The sequence below is a fragment of the Anser anser genome (assembly GCF_964211835.1).
Source record: "Anser anser genome assembly, chromosome: 3".
Classification (NCBI taxonomy): domain Eukaryota; kingdom Metazoa; phylum Chordata; class Aves; order Anseriformes; family Anatidae; genus Anser; species Anser anser.
Genome location: NC_139722.1, coordinates 104,635,154 through 104,647,113, shown reverse-complemented (window position 1 = coordinate 104,647,113; position 11,960 = coordinate 104,635,154). Strand labels below are relative to the sequence as shown.

Here is an 11,960-nt window from a genome sequence, read left to right as displayed (position 1 = left end):
TAGATTTGCTCTGTAGCAAAACTAAACTTTGACCCAAATGTCCCATGTGCCAGAAGTGCGGGATGGGGATCAGAACAAGGTCTGTAACTTGTGACAGCCAAACTGCTGAGAACTTAACTGGCTGCAGAAAGCTGGGTACCAGAAATAAACGCTAGAGTTAAACTACGTGTGCAGCCTTGCTTTGGTTCTTATGCGTATTCATTGTGATACCATTCTTGGTTGTAATTATTTTTAAGCCGTACTTAACCTAGTTTATTAAGTGGGGTGTGCTTACATAATGGGTTGCGTATTTTGCTTATTGATTGCTAAGCATCTCCATAGGAGACGTTTCTTCTTTTAAAGGCACCGCCTAATCTCTGCTTTTGGACACTTAGACTTTTCAGTAATATTTACTCTGGCAATGTTTTAGTCTTTATCAAGTACAAGCTTATTTTGCAGTAACATGGAAAAAAAAAAAGAATCTATTTGTTTTTCTTTGTTACAAAATGGGGAAACTAGGATTAAAAAGTAGAAAAGTCAAAGTATGTCTTAAAATGAACACCGCTGAAACGTTGGTTGGCTCATCAGATTTTGTAGTATTTTTTAACACTCAGAATAGAGAGCTTCAGTGGGGATTTTAGCACTGTTAAGGTTACTTGATTCAACAAATCCGTTCTCTGTTTGCTCAAGTGACGGGCTGTCATGTGTTTCATCTGTTCCTGCAGAGTCTCTGCTTCTCCAGCAGGTACTTCTAATGATGCCTGTCCGTTTCTTCTTGCCATATTTCTTACTCCTGTTCTCCATTGACGGTCTTTTTCAAGGTTGTCCCTTGTTCACTTGTTTCTTCAGGTCGTGGTGCTGAGAAAAGGCAGACAAGATTTCTGTGTCCGATATTGAGTTACATAATCTGGTTTAATGTTTTATTAGCTACGGACTGGGAACTAGCTGGCTTGTTTGCATTGTGCGGTGTTTGGTCAGCTCTTAGAGCTAGGAGAGTGGAAAATGGAACCTTTAGAGAGTTGACTTTTTGAAACAGATCCTTTCTGAGTGTGTGGAAAGGCTTGCACTTTGGTTTATGTAACTTTTTGTTGACTTGGACAAAAAGTTGATGACTCCTGAAAGACAGCTGTGCTTTATAAAGGCCCTTGTTGCTATTGCAGGATAGGATGAGATGGTAGAGAACAATGTTAGCAGACTTCTTTAAACCTAGACAAAATATTTCTTCTTTTTTTTTTTTAGGGCTTTTTCTCATATGTTTGCTTATGGAGGGAGGCTTTACTGGTCAATACAAAAATAATTGCTCGACTTGGTTAATACACTGTCCTTTCATAAGTCTGAGAAAATGAATTTGCGTTTAATCTGACAATGGGCTTATTCTTTTCTGGGGATTCCCTGAAACAAAACTGTTTTTTCATCTTGCTGCTTTGAAACAGTCTTTTCCAAGACTTTCTCTGTAATACTAAAACTTCCGTGACTTGCAAGTTTTTTGATCATCCTTTGGTATAAGCCTGCCATTTATGTCCTTGTGGGTATCAAGGTACAAGAAACGAAACAAGAAGTAAAACCAAGCACATAATTTCTCTTGCTGAGCTGAAGAGAAACAATAACAGGTAGTGCTGGTTCTGACAAGCCCACATCATCACAATTTTAAAATAGGAATCGAGTTTGATTTCATGAAACCTTGTTAGTTGGCTCAGGCGAAGATTTAGCCAACTGTTCATGGTAACTGGATTTTATTGTGGTCGTACATGGAATGAACATGCAGACCTGGGGTTATTGTGTGGTATTTTTTTCTCTTACTTTTTGCTTGTTTGGTATGATAATGATTCATCCCAGATACAATGTTAATTGGGAAGTTAAAGAAAATGTGCCTTGTGACCTTTCAAGTCCATTAGGAAGACCTTCTCTGGTGTTTGAAGGTGAAAATATTACTGTCCTGCATGTGAGAACTTGCGTGAACCACTTAATATGGCCACTAAAGCGGTTTTAACAGTGGTAAAAGCACTGAGAAGCCTTTTTTTTTCAGTTTAGTCAGCTCTTGGAGAGACAGAAGTGGTAAACGGTAGATTCTAAACTGTTTTCTTCCTCAAATAACATTCGTTATGTCTGAGTAATTAATTCCACATCACTTGGTAATTTTGTTCTTAGGTTGCATTGCGTTTACTCTTACCTAGCGTTACTATGGATTTTAACATTGATTTCCCCAATCTCCGCACAAGCAACAGTCTGCATTTGTTCAGATCGAGTATTAGCACTGTGTTTGAATTCAGAAGATAATCATATATCTTGCAAATTACCCAATGGTTGTTTCATCTTGAAACATTTAGAAATTCATTTTAGTTCCTCCTAATTATAACGTTAGGCAGCAGTCTAAACTTAGGACAGCACTTTGGCAGTGATATGCTTGTTTTTCTAAACTAAGCATATTTTCTGTGGTTAAATTTTCCTTTCCTTTAAGTACAGATTTTAATCAGTGTAGGCCAAATTTTTCCAACCATGCTTAAAATTAGCTTGAGCCATGTTTTAAAAGATGTTCTCCTAATGTGATTTAACTTATTGAGAAAAATGTATGCAAAAAATAAATGTTTTCAAGCTGATTAATGCTTTTGAAGTGTTTTTACAACTTATTTCTGTCAAAAATTTATAGATTGCCTCAAATAGTCTTGATACTAGTCTTTTTGTAATACATACCACTTCATGCGGTGCTTCTGAAATTTGAAAGGTAGCTGTTCAGAAAGAAACTGTAAATTCTGCTCAGCAAGAAGCCAGGTTACATCAGAACAAAGTAAAATGCTGTTCTTCCAGACTTCTGTGCAAGCATTGTTTTGGAGATTACTGAAGTTTTCATTGGTCGTCTTGTACCTCCTTCGGCAGGGTGTGAGTACTGCTTTCTGTTAGTAAGCTGAAGTTGTAAATTTCACTAAATGATTTTTCTCATAACCAGGACTGTTACCCAGAATTCATATTGTATAGTTGAAAATTTCTCGAGCATTCAGCTCAGTGAAGAGCAGGTGTGTGTTTTGTGCTCGTTAGTAAGAAAATAACTTTTAACTCTCCTGTTAAACCAGGAGATAGTAATGAGCACGTGCAGATCTATGAAAAGTAACTTTTCAAAGTGAGCCAGACTGAAAACTGGCTTTCTGCATGCCATCTATAGTCAGAACTTGGAACTTGTTCCTAGCTCTGCCACATAATTTTTTTAGGTAGTATACCAGCCAGAGTTTGGGGCCGTGTGCTCTAGGGGAAGTCATCACAAGGTTCTTTAACAAAGCCAGGGAAACCAACGTAAGATTTCTCAAAGAGCAAAACAAATAGAAGAAAAATTTACCTATTGGATCTGTACCGGGATTAAGCCATTCTTTAAATTCTGTGCTAGTGGAAAGCCTTTTTCCCTTGAGTGCAAAATTTCAGGAAGTGTAAGGTAACACGTTGATGCCAAGGTTATCGAGTGATTGTGCAGAGTCTGGTAAGACTGGTGAATAATTTCCTATTAGTGTCCTTTATAGACAGTACCTTTCTTCTGGTCTTCCCTCTTCAGTGTGACAAGACCAGTAAATCTGTCAATTTGACTAGCAATTTCCGTTAAATAGAAAACAGTTTTAGGGGTATTCCTTTCAGGGTCTCTTTCCAAGGTCAATAGATTTGTCCTTACAACAAGTAAAAATGGTATATTTACAGTAAACTGCTTATTCATTGACAGATAGTGGAAACAATGTTCTGGGAACCGATGTGCGTTTCACGTGTGGATAGGGGGTGTTTGATATGGTTTAATCTCTCTTAAATAATTGCAGACTGTCTGGGAAGATGGAATGTAATGTTCTGGGTATGTTTGATCTTTCTGTAGTTTGGGATAGACTGTTTCAAAAAGAGGATCAGTCTTGCTGCTTTTTGTGCTGTCTCCAGGAGATGGATAGGTTTTGCACTGTAGTTTCCTTAGAAAAATATTTGTGTGTCAGTCTGATTTACAGGAAATGTTTTGCAGACTCATCTATTTCTAACCATTGAAAGTAACAGTGTCTCTCAAAATTATGCCGTTGCTCAGAGAAGTGTGTTCTTTTATTAGGAACATCAGGTTTAAATTTTCTCACTTGAATACCAAGTTCTAAATAAAACTTTGACAGTTACCACTATTTCCAGTGCTTGCATTGGTCTACTGTTCATTACAAAATGGATGCTTCTTTTTATCATAAGTGGCTGTATCCCTGAGGTTGCAATTTCCAAATTTTACTTAAAGTAATCATTTGTGTATAAACTTTCTTCACTGAAAAGTTTTTCTGCTTATATAGTACTAAAGGTAGGCATTGTACTTACTGCATCTCAGTCTTGCTCTGAAGGAAGAGTCTTGGTCTGTTTCTTAAATGTTGAGAATCAATGGATTTTGCACCTCTTTCTGTCGGATATAACGTTAGAAGTTGAACAGTATTGGCTCCAGTAAGCAATAAAAATGTCCCAATTAAGACAATGCTTTAAATAACATCTCACTTAGATTTTGACCTTGAAAGAACTTTATCATCTGCCACCTTAATAATTCTTAAGTGACAAATGCCTGCAAAAATGTCAAAGGTTAAACAGCTGTATTTTTGTGTGTCTTGTAGGTGATTGAGGGACCTTAGGAGGTGACTGTTCTGTAAAATCAAGACAAAGTTTGATACATAAATACATGTATTTGTGTGGAAGTTAAATGTTTACAGAGTCAAATGTGACTTGAATGCTCACGACAGGGATATTACTAAAATTATTGTTGATAACACAAATTCGTATCTTTTGTCTAAAGGAAAAATAGGTAAAATTGTTTTCTTTAAAATAGTTGCAGTAGGCTAATCTACTGAAGAACAATATAATGTGATACTTTACTGCACAAGAGTGCTGTGTATGTTTGAAAATATGCTAATAGCAGTTATTTTGAATTAATGAGAGAACTTTATGAGATGTTTAGAGGACTTCATAAGTTTTCATTGTGTCAGTTACATGTTAGTATGGTTTTCTTAGGGTCTGCCTTCTTTCTTTGCCTTTGCAGCTTTGCAGACCATTGCCCTTGTGCAACAACATTATGCCCCTGAAGTGGCTTTAGCAAGTACTTTTTTTTATGAAAGCTTCAAATTATTCAGTTGTGTACTGAATTATATACTTGTTGCCTGTGGCTTCAGATATCTTCAGATCCTTGTCCTTTTCACACATACACAGTGTTAAATAGAAGTGGTAATTTGTGTTTTTTCTTTTTCTTGTGTTAGCTTTGTGTAAGGCATTCGTAAAAGTCTGTTAAGCAAACTGGCATTGCAGGTCTTGTCCATAGCTTTGTTATGAGCACTAAGGCATGCAGAATTAATGCTGCTTTCAGAACAAAAGGCATCATCTTTGTGAGAAGAATGCTAAAATGAGTTGGTCTGTTAGAAAGAAAGATTACATTTCCTGTGGTCGTCTTCTCTCGCTGTGACTTGAAATACAGAACTAGCTGAAGAGGGCATATTTAGGACAGGCTTTTGCTGAAGTTTAGAAACATGTCAATTATTGATAAATTTAAAATAATCAAACCTTAAAATCTAGGGGAAGTTTCTGGCAGCTTTGGATTTCAGTGCAAGGTATTTTCTATGTACAGCATTAAGAGACGATAATGTATACTGCTAGGAGATACCCAAAATGGGAAATAGTTGCAAAATGTCATTGTACATCAAGTTGCATAAGCTGCAGAATACTTTATAATGAAAGTTTTCAGCAGCACTTAAAATGGTCTGTTCTCTCACAGTAGTATTCTAATGAATCTTTCATAGCATGATAGGAAAGACATTATCAGCAGGTATTTCTTCATCACTTGAAGACTGTTGTTACTGCTGTAGCTCTCCAGTCGTTTAGTTAAGCGTTTACAGCCTTTAAGGGGTGTTGGTACAGGCTTTAAACTAACTGCCTTTGCCCTCAATAGTCTGTAAAGATATCATTTCCAGGGATTTTTGCAGGTGGGAACATAGTTCTTCCGCATGCAACTGTTGCAAGTCTCCCAGCTCTTAAGAAGTTGGGATCTGGAGTTACCGCAGAGGAGTGGCTTAACCACAGGAGTTGCATCTCCTTTTGTCAGATCGTAGTGTCTGTCCTTCTCTTGAGAAAGGTTGTGGTGTGCCTTGCTGCTAATAACGTCTTGAGTGGTTTTAGTGTTTAGAGTGAAATTATAAAGCACTTCTTTTTCTGATTAGGAAAATATTTGATACAGAACTATCAGCCTCTTGTTTCTTAACTAGGTGATTGTTTTATTCTTATTATCTCTCCTCTAAGTTGAACTTCACTGAGAGCTCTCAGATTTCCACCAGGCATGTTTTGAAGACCTAGAACATAAAAGTGAAGTTCATGTTGGAATGCAGTCTGGAGAAAAGCAAAGTTGTGGGCAAGCATTTTTCCTTTTTCCAAATGTAGAGGTAAAGCAACATTAATAATACTTCTACAAAAACGTTACTGGGCTGATTTAAAGCAAAACTCTAAAACTGTTATATCCCACATGGCATGAAACATTCCTGCTTTTTTTCCCCCCGCTGTATTAACTTCTTACACAGAAAGGAAATGAATTTTAGAAAGAATGTTATACTTAAGCCGTTTGTGACATTTTCTGTTAAGGAAATACCAGCTGTCAAGAAAGATGCAGCCAATGTTGAATTATATTAAAAACATTGTAAAGGAACTATTTGTCAATGAAAAGTGGATTAATTAAAACACTTTTAACTATTTTTGCTCTGGAATAGGGTTAGGGAAATTCCATATATGCCTGTTCTAAACTCAGCCATTACGAAAAGCCACAAAATTATTTTTTTTGAAAGGAAGTTCACTTAGCTAAATTATTCCCTAATTTAGAATAAATAAGAAAAATAATAACTAAAATGTGATGAGTTGGATTTTTTTTTTTAAAAAAAGGGGGGGGCTTGGAGTCAATATGTTTTATCTTCAGATTTTGAAAGCTAGCTTTCATTGATTTTTTTTTTCTTGGTGGACAGAATTTATATCAAAAAGGAAATAGGTTATATTTTAGGGTTATCATATTAAGGTTTTTATTTAAAGCCTTTTTCTTTTATGAGCAATTAATGTCACTAGGAGGTATTATTTTGCTTCTCTAGAGGGAAATAGTGAAATGTACATTTAAAAAAAAAAAAGTAACCCGAATCAGGCATGTGAAACACTATTATGATAAGTTTTACTCTTTAATCCAGTATAGTCTGCTGGATATTCACTACGGTGAATACACAGACTTACTGTACTGTTTTGAAACATAAGTGGTAATTAAACCAAAAGCTTTGTTCTTTTTTCCATTAATCTGTTGATAACAGATTTACCCTTTCAAAGGTAGTAAATGCAGAAAGTTATTCCTGTTACATCTCTGCTTTTATTTATGTACAGAATTTGAAGGAGATGCTTAAACATTATAGTTATGTGACTTACTTAAATATTGAATTTTGATTTTAGAAAAGTATAAACATTGCGTGTGGGAATGGTACGTCTTCCTCTGCTTAGGATGTCCTACCTTTTAATTATAATTATTTTCTGGAAATTCATGAATATCAAAAAGCTTTCTTTTGTCCCTTGAATATACTAAAATTACATTTCTCAAGTTGCATGATTTCTATGAGAGGTAAGCAGTTGTTCCCCAAAATTCTCTTCACATTAGTCTGCATTACAGTATCAACAAAAACATAGGTACAAATGATATATTGAATATGTCTTATTCATGTCACCCACATCTCCACATACAAATTGACCGTCCGCAATTCCATTAACATACTAGCTTTTTTTCCCTTAAGAAAATTACTGTTTAGGATGGATTGTATATTAGGAATGCCTTACGGATCTAAGGAATATGGTCTGTAGAACCCATTTTACTAGTTGCACATTTGATGTATACTGAACTGAATAAAGGATTGATGATTAGCTGAAAGTGTCCTTAGCTAAATGCCACTCTGAAGATTTGGATTGTGCTTTTTACTTGATAAGCACTTGACACCCAACATTGTTATTAAGAATAGCTAATTGTAGTCCATTGTAATCCTTGTATTCAATGCTAAGGTTTCAGATTGGACACCTGTAAAACAAGGAATGTGAAGCTTCCACAGCTGTAGTTCTGTATTCCTCCCAAGCTGTCTGTCCTTGCTTCCACCCTCGGTAGGCCTTGTTTTTCTGCTTGAATTTGGCCAGGAGATCCTCATTCATCCATGCAGGCCTCCTGGTGTTTTTGCCTGACTTCCTCTTTGCCGGGAGGAGGTAATCCTTGACTATTAACCAGCTTTCTTGGGCCCTCTTTCCTCCAGGGTTTTGTTGCGTGATATTCTACCAAGCAGCTCCCTGGAGAGGTCAAGGTCTGCTTTCCCCAAGTCCAGGGTAGTGAGCTTGCTGTGCTCTCTCCTTGCTGCCCTCTGGATCCCAAACCGTGCCATGTCATGGTCACTGCAGCCACAGCAGCCCTTGAGCTTCACGTTCCCCGCCAGCCTCTCCTTATTGGTGAGAATGAGGTCCAGCACAGCAGCTGTCCTCATTGATTCCTCTATCACTTGGAGAAGGAAGGAATCATCAGTGCATTTCAGGAACCTCCTGGATTGCCTATGCCCTGCTGTGTCGTCCCTCCAACAGATACTGGCGTGGTTGAAGTCCCCCATAAGGACCAGGGCTCGTGAATGTGAGGCTGCTCCTATCTATCTATAGAGGGCTTCATCTGCCTGGTCTTCCTGGTCAGGTGGCCTGTAGCAGACTCCCACCACAATGTCACCTGTAATCCCGACCCACAAACTGACTTGGTCAGCTCCTCATCCATGCCCAGGCAGAACTCCAAGCACTCCAGCTGCTCTTTGACATAGAGGTGATCCCCCCCTCCTCGTTTCCCCTGCCGAGCCTTCCTGAAGAACCTGTATCCTTCCATCCCAATGCTCCAGTTATTGGAGCCATTCCACCATGTCTCTGTAATGCCAGTAAGACAAAAATCTCTTAATTTTGCAGCTATCAAGGAGGTATTTTCAGGAACATTGGCATAATTCAGAATTTCCTAAAAGTTAACAATTCTGCTTTGAGTAGTACAGGCAGCAGAGGAATTATTCTAGTGATCAAGGGCTGAAAACTCTCCTGGTGTTGTGCCACTTTGTGCGGGTGTTATACAAGCTTTATTGAGTTCAGATAACCTATAGGTGCTTCTTAAGGGAAGGTGATTCTCATGAAAATAAAAGGTACCTTACCTATTCCTTTAAAGCTCACAACAGTTTTGGAGGAGTTAGATGCTTAGCTTAAAATAAATTGTAGAGTAAGGGGTGTTGTTTAGGAACAAGGTACCTTTCCTATTTGAAGTCTTAGGATGGTATGAATTGAGAACCAAAGTGGTGGTTTTAAACCTGTTGTTGTTAGAGCATTTTAAAAGTGCTTTGTAACTGGGCTGCCAGAGAAAAATAATTTCCCTTCCTGAGGGAGGAAGGAAAAAGAAGCATTTGCTGTGTTTTGCTTTGGTTGTTTCTCTTGTTTATGTAATGGTGTTGCACTATAAGAAGGGACAAAAGCACTTCTTATACACAAAAAAACATGGTTGTTAAACCACCAAAAAAAAAGATGTTTCAGGAGTATGCACAGTATCAAAAACATTTTTTCTCATTCTTGATTTTGCTTTTGTGTTTATAGTTTTAAAACTGTATAAACGTGCCTTTCTGTTAGTTAAGGAAATCTACCTGGCATTTTTGTAATGAAAATGCTTTTAAACAAACATTTCACAATTTCACTAAATTTTCAGAATTTCTTGACACAGTTTTGTTGCTAAGTGAAAGATTTCTTCTTTAACAAAAAATATTTGCCCCACCTATTTTCATTTGCTAGTGGCGGGAACAGTAATATTAAAAGCTGTTTAAAATACATGAAGTGATTCCTGCAGTCAAACCACTTTTTTTTTAAAAAAAAATTCTAGAACAGTGAAAAGTAATTAGAATTATTCAACATAAGCAGTGATTTTGGAGGCTGAAATCACTAAGTATCCTGCAGGGTGCAGACTTAGACAATTTACGAATCAATAAGCTTGGCTTCTTCAAGCAAAAATTGGGACTTCTTAGATAATGGACAGTAAATGTTGGCAATAAAGGTCATTTCTTAAGGTAATGTAGAATACATCGTACTGAACTGTGGAACAAAGGAATGTAAATACTTTAAAAAAATTTTTTGAATCAACTTCTTTTCAAAGTGTCTTGACCTTTATTGAGTCCCCCTAGCTGACATTTTAAAAAGATTTTTAGTACTAGTTTCTTTCATTATAAAGGGTTTATTTGTATATTTGCTCCCACATATTTCATTGTCATCTTCTTTGCCATTTGATTTTTTTCAGCTACAATGGCATCTACATTTCATATCAGCATGACTGTTGTGACAGAGTAGTGATGTAGTTCTATTTTGTATAGAATTCCAGAACACATTTCTGTAAGTACACTTGTTACCTTGGTAAGCAAAAGAAAAATAAAGCAAACGTGAATGAAAAAGAATGAAGTAATAAGCAGCTACAGTAGGTAAGCACCTACAAAAATATTTGAAAGGTAGGTTAAGTATATTCAATTTAGGATTAAATTACATAATAGTCATAATACATCCACATCTTTCTTTTTAGTTTTGAAATTATTATCTGCATTTTCTCTTTAAAGGTAATAAATATGTTTAGTAAGACTTAATGCAAGTGAATCATAGTATATATATTGTTATTGAAAAAAAAAAAAAAGAATGATGGTTGTGTTAGTCCCATATTTTTGAGGGGAGAAAAACTTTAATCTGTTCTCTGGAAGTTGCTGAGACATTTCATTGTCTAGGGTAATAACGAATGGTGGGAGGATAAATTATACTTTAAATAACACAGGCGACAGGAGTACATTTTTTCTCTTTTGCTGTTGTTAGATTGGGATTGTCCAGTTGGCTTCTTTTTTACCCATTCTTTACATCCTTTGACATGTTAGTAGCATGGGCTGGTTTTGATGAGTAGTCACTGCAGGCTTTATTTTTTTACGTGACTCTTCACACTGGTTCTGCTAGCTAAGATGGTAGCTTCCAGCTCGGTGTTAAAGTCTGTGCCATCAGTGGCTGTTAATATGTTTGTGTCCTTTCTTTCCTCGGTTTCTAGTCTGCTGTTGCTGCATCAGGATGGGATCTTCTTCCCACAGCTCAAGGATGATTAAATCTTAGTAGTTGTCACCTTAGACTTCTGGCTAACTCAACAAGATCTTTCTGGCTTGGAGAGGTAGCTTCTCAAGAGCATCCTTTGCTCCATTATGGCTGTCTGAACCGATCCCAGAAATAAGATCTAATTTTCTCCTTACTACTTTCCTCTTCTTAAATAGTTTGTTCCTTGAAGCCTTTAAGTTGTTTTACATAATCTGAGGTGCTGTTCACAGCTAACAATGCTTTCTGGTAAGACATTCAAAAAAATTTGAGCTTTTCCTTAGAATGAGATACAGTCTTTAGACTTTATTTTAAAGATTCAAGAGAGGGGGTGGAGAGCAGCGTGAGAATTACGGGTGTTTTGCAGTTAAGGTAGTTAAAAGCCTTTAATGGGTCTTGCCTCACTCTGACTACCTGGTACCAGTATTTGCCCGAAACCGTGGCTGAGATTTGTACCTTTGTTACTTGAATGGGCAAGTTGTCTGTCTGCTGTCAGTCGTTTTCCTTTACAGATTTGGATACTCAGCAACAGTGAAGAAACCTTCAAAGGATGCTGTTAGAACAAAGGGATTAGGTCTGTTTATATAGAAGACAAGCTCGGTCTGTTAATGAATGAGTAATGTTGAGAAGAATATAAAACCATGTATTTTAAGGTTTAAGCTAAATGTCAGCAGAGACTAAGAATAAACTTGCTGGCACTGCCTGCTGCAGGCTTTCTTCCTGCACCTTCTTATGAAATGTGTGGTTCAAGATATTGTCAGACAGGATGACTGGGTGGACTCAATTCAGCAACTTCTGTGTTTGTTCCACTGATCATTTTGTTCAACACCATATAAGATAACAAA

At 36.9% G+C, this 11,960-nt stretch overlaps 1 protein-coding gene across 1 annotated transcript in view; it reads left to right on the top strand.

The window, feature by feature from the left end:
* LCLAT1 (lysocardiolipin acyltransferase 1) overlaps nt 1–11,960 on the top strand; it is a 98,495-nt gene that overhangs the window by 521 nt on the left and 86,014 nt on the right. The gene's annotated exons all lie outside the window — the stretch shown is intronic.